Source organism: Oryctolagus cuniculus, chromosome 7, assembly GCF_051225735.1.
Source record: "Oryctolagus cuniculus isolate XC-2025 breed Fujian yellow rabbit chromosome 7, ASM5122573v1, whole genome shotgun sequence".
Taxonomy (NCBI): Eukaryota; Metazoa; Chordata; class Mammalia; order Lagomorpha; family Leporidae; genus Oryctolagus; species Oryctolagus cuniculus.
Genome location: NC_142873.1, coordinates 106,106,253 through 106,111,388, shown reverse-complemented (window position 1 = coordinate 106,111,388; position 5,136 = coordinate 106,106,253).

The following is a 5,136-nucleotide window of genomic DNA, read 5'->3' as shown; positions in this document are numbered from 1 at the left end:
AATCTCCTGGCTATGGGGCTGGGGCTTCAGATACCCCTGGTTTAGCTTAGTTCCTCTTTCGTTTCTCTCTGTGCCTATTATTGGTATCCCACTGTGTTTCCGCTGTTCTCTTACTGCATCAAGTGCTCTTTCTTAGGCAGTCACCTCTACATGTAGCTGCCTTTCTCAGAGGAGGAGATAAATGCTGAACTTCTCTGCATAGCTATCTTGACTAATCTCAGAGTCCTAGAATTTGCCTCTCCCAAGGAGATAAAGGGGTGAGAACAGAAATTATGACTGTTACTAAGGATTTACAGAAGCAACTTGACCATGAAGAAGATTATTACAAACTCAAGATTATTGCAAGATCTTAGTAGAGTCACAGACAAGGGAGGGAAGGAGGAGTTGTGATCATCGGACAGGTGATAGCATCCGCTTCTGTTGAAAGGGTCAGATCTCAAGAAGAGGTGGCTTCAGACCTCAGCCCAAACCTCACTCCATACTACCCCAATCTAGCACAACCCCAGGTGATTGTGGGAATTTACTTCTGTTTGTTTTTTTGAATCTATTCAGTGTTTTTTTTTTCCAGAAAAGATTGTTGAATTTTGTCAAATTCTTTTTCTGCATATGTTGAGATAATTGGGTGATTTCAATCCTTTGTACTGTTAATATGTTGGATCACATCATAATGAAAGGACTAAGAGTCAAAGGGAGCACATAAACAAGTCTAGTATCTGCTAACACTAACCGATAGAATAAATAAAGGGGAGCGTGATCCAACATGGGAAGTGAGATACTCAGCAGACTCATAGAATGGCGGATGTCCTAAATAGCACTCTGGCCTCAGAATCAGCCCTAAAGGCACTCGGATCTGGCTGAAAAGCCCATGAGAGTATTTCAGGCATGGAAAGCCAAGACACTCTGGCAAAAAGATCTCTGTGAGTGAGATCCCAGTGGAAAGAACAGGTCTTCAAAGAGGGAGGTACCTTTCTCTGAAGGGAGGAGAGAACCTCCACTTTGACTATGACCGTGTCTAAACAAGATAAGAGTCGGAGAACTCAAGGGGCTTCCATAGCCTTGGAAACTCATGACTGGTGCATAGGGAGATTACTGATGCCATAAACAGGAGTGTCAATTTGTAAAGTCAACAACAGGAGTCACTGTGCACTTACTCCTCATGTAGGATCTCTGTCCTTAATGTGCTGTACACTGAGGCTTAATGCTATAACGAGTACTCAAACAGTATATTTCACTTTGTGTTTCTATGGGGGTGCAAACGATTGAAATCTTTACTTAATGTACACTAAACTGATCTTCTGTGAAAAAAAAAAAAAAAAGAAATTATCAATTCCCAACTTGACTCTCACTGGGATTAAACATGACAATAGGTCTGATCTGATTTCATCATCATTTAAAAAAAATCATCTATTATTTTTCACTTTATGTTTCTGTGTGGGAGCAAACTGTTGAAATCCTTACTTAAGGTATACTAAGCTGATCTTCTGTATATTAAGATAATCGAAAATGAATCTTGATGTGAATGGAAGGGGAGAGGGAGTGGGAAAGGGGAGGGTTGTGGGTGGGAGGGACGGTATGGGGGGGGGAAACCATTGTAACCCATGAGTCGTACTTTGGAAATTTATATTCATTAAATAAAAGATAAAAAAAATTAAAAAAAAATTAAAAAAAAACACCATAAAAAAAAATATGTTGGATCACATTAATTGATTTCATATATTGAGCCATCCATGCAATCTAGGGATAAATTCTACTTGATTGTGGTAAGTGATACTTTTAATGTAGTGTTGAATTATTTACTAGTGTTTGGTTGAACACTCTTGTATCTATTTAATCAGATAATGACCTGCACTGTTCTTTTCTTGTGGTGTCCTTTTCAGGCTTTGATATAAGGATAATGCGGTCCCCATAAAATGAGTTTGGAAAATTTCTTTCATTTTTCAATTTAGGTGAGTTGGAGAGAAGCTGGCATTAGTTGTTCCTTAAATATTTGGAAGAATTGTCCAAGGAAGCCATCTTGTCCCAGATTTTCTTTTATTGAGGTTTTTCAATGATTGATTCAATCTCTTTACTAGTTATCAGTATGTTCAGATTTTCTACTTCATTATAATTCAATATTGGTATGGTTTATGATTCTAAGAATTACTTCCTATGAGCATGCCAATTTTTTGATATACAATTATTCATAGTAATCTTTTACAATCACTAGTGTTTGTGTGGCATCAGTTCTAAAATCCCCTCTTTCACTTTATCATTTATAAAAATAAAATTTCTCAATGTTTCTATTTTTATAGTCTAAAGATTTTTAATTTTGTTAATGATTTTTAAAAAACCAATGCAATTTCTATTATTTTTATATTATTTTCTAATTCTCTTATTTCATTACTTCTGCTTGAATCTTTATTGTTTCCTTCCTTCTGGTTTCTGTGGTAATGGTTTGTTCTTATTTTTCTAGTTCCATAAGATGTAAAGTCAGATCGTTTATGGATATGCTTCTTCATCATCTTACAATTTTAATTTATTGTTATTTTTATGTTCTGCAAGGGTTTTAAACATATTTTATTTAAATATTTTATTTAAATTATACAAATTTCATATATTTCCTTTATACTGTTTTAGGAACATACTGATACTTCCCCCTCCACCACCAACCCTCCCACCCACACTGCAACCCTTCTTCCCCCTCCCTCACATATTCCCACTCTTAGTTTTCACAATGATCTCTTTTCAGTATGACTGTATAGTTAACACTACCCTAAGTAAAAGAGTTCAACAAATAGTATGAAGAGAAAACAAAAAACACTGTTCCTCAATGAAGGAGACAAGGGCTATAAGCAATCATTGCTTCTCAAGATCTCTATTTCACTCCAATAAATTATATTTCAGGTACTCTACTAGTTACCATTACCTCAGATGAGGGAGAACATATGATATCTGTTCTTTGGGGATTGACTTATTACACTAAATATAATGGTTTCCAGTTGCAACCATCTTGTTGCAAATGACAGGATTTCATGTTTTTGTTTTTGTTTTTTTTGTTTTGTTTTGTTTTTTTTTACAGCTGCCTTATGGCTCCAGCTAAAACTTCCAGTACTATATTAAATAACAATGGTGAGAGTAGGCATCCTTGCCTGGTTCTGGATCTTAAGAGGAATGCTTCCAGCTTTTCCCCATTCGATAGGTTGCTGGCCATGGGTTTGTCATAGACTGCCTTGATTGTGTTTGCTTAACATTTTCTTTAGGATGCAATGTTGTATTTTATCAAATGCTTTTTCTGCATCTATTGATATAACCATATGATTTTTGTTCTTTAGTTTGTTAATGTGATACATCACATTTATGGATTTATGAATGTTGAACCATCCCTGCACACTGGGGATAAACCCCACTTGGTCCAGGTGAATGATCTTTCAGATGTGTTACTTAATACTATTGACTAATATTTTGTTGAGGATTTTTGCATCTATATTCTTCAGGGATATTGTTCTACAGTTCTCTTTCTCTGTTGCATCTTTTTCTGGCTAGGAATTATGGTATTTTTAAAAATGAATTACCTTTATTAAAATGATTGAATTATTTAAAAATTTTTCATTTTATGTATTTGAAAAGAAATGCAACAGGGAACGAGGGGACACAGGAAGAGGGAGATCTATCATCCACTGGCTCAATCCCCAAAAGCTTTCTATAGCTAAGGCTGGGTTGGGTTAGAGCCAGGAGTCAGTAACTCCATTCTGGCCTCCCACATGGATATCAAGGGCCCAAGTACTCCAGCTGTCCTCTGCTGCCTTCCCAGGTATGTCAGCAGGCAGTTGTATCAGGAATGGCATAGCCAGGACTTGAACTGTCACTCCAATATGAGATGACCGCATCTCAAGAAATAGCTTGACCCATTGTACAATAGGCCTTTGATCTGTTAGATAGGACAAGAACACAGCAACAACAAAAAACTAAAAATCCAATCCTTCTGGTGAACATAAATGCAAAATTCTCAACAAAATCCTAGCAAATTGAATACAACTGAATATCAAACATTTCATTCACCATGTTCAAGTAACTTCATTGTTATTTGACAGTTCAATGTGTGAAAATCAATAAATGTAATATATCACTTCATCAGAATGAAGGATAGAAGTCTTATGGTCATCTCAACAGATACAGAAAAAAACAGTAAAATTCAACATTGCTTCATAATAAAAACCCTGAACAAATTAGGTATAGAAGGATTGTCCATCAATATAATAAAGACCATATATGATAAACCTACAACCAACATCATATTGAATGGAGATAAGTTAAAAGCATTTCCTTATGATCTGGAATAAGACAAGTATCCCACTGTCACTTCTTATGTTATGTATAATACTGGAAGTGGTAGCCTGAGAAATTTGGCAACAGAACTGTCGCTCCCCCTCTTCATGGAGGAGCAACACAGGACCCTGCCTAGGCTTCATATCCGAGTCACGGCACCACTATGTCGCTCCCCCTCTTCGTGGAGGAGCAACACAGGACCCTGCGCTGTTCTTTCGTCTGCTCGGCCCTCCCCGGGTTTGCTGCTGGTTCTTCCCGGGTTGGCTACTATCCCTTCCACCTCCGTGGAAGGGCAGTTCCCCCTGGCCGCATTCCCCACTTCCGCAGGGGAGCGGCACACCGCCGGCCGGCTCTGTCGGGGGCTGCACGGGTTCCCTTAGATGTTCCCCATAGATGTTCCTGGTGCATGCCGTCTCTCTCCTCCTTTATAGTCCCCCTCCGCCAATCCTAACTCGGCTGCCCACACGCCGAGTACGCTGCTCTCCAATCAGGAGCAAGTCCTACAGTTTATTGGTTGAACTGGAGGCAGCTGGGTAGAAGCTGTTTTCTCCTCTCCCAGCGCCATATTGTAGGAGAGCAGATGCATAGAATAAGTCTTAATTCCAGTAACAGTCTAGTCCGAGCTGCTCCCCACAGAGGAGAGCAGATGTATAGAATAAGTCTTAATTCCAGTAACTTAGTCTAGTCCGAGCTGCTCCCCACAAGAACAAATAAATACATATGAATAGGAAGAGAGAAATTAAAACTGTTTGCAGGTTATATGATTCTCTTTATATATAAAAACCTAAAGACTACCAAGAGATTATGCGAATTGATAAATTCAGTGAAGTT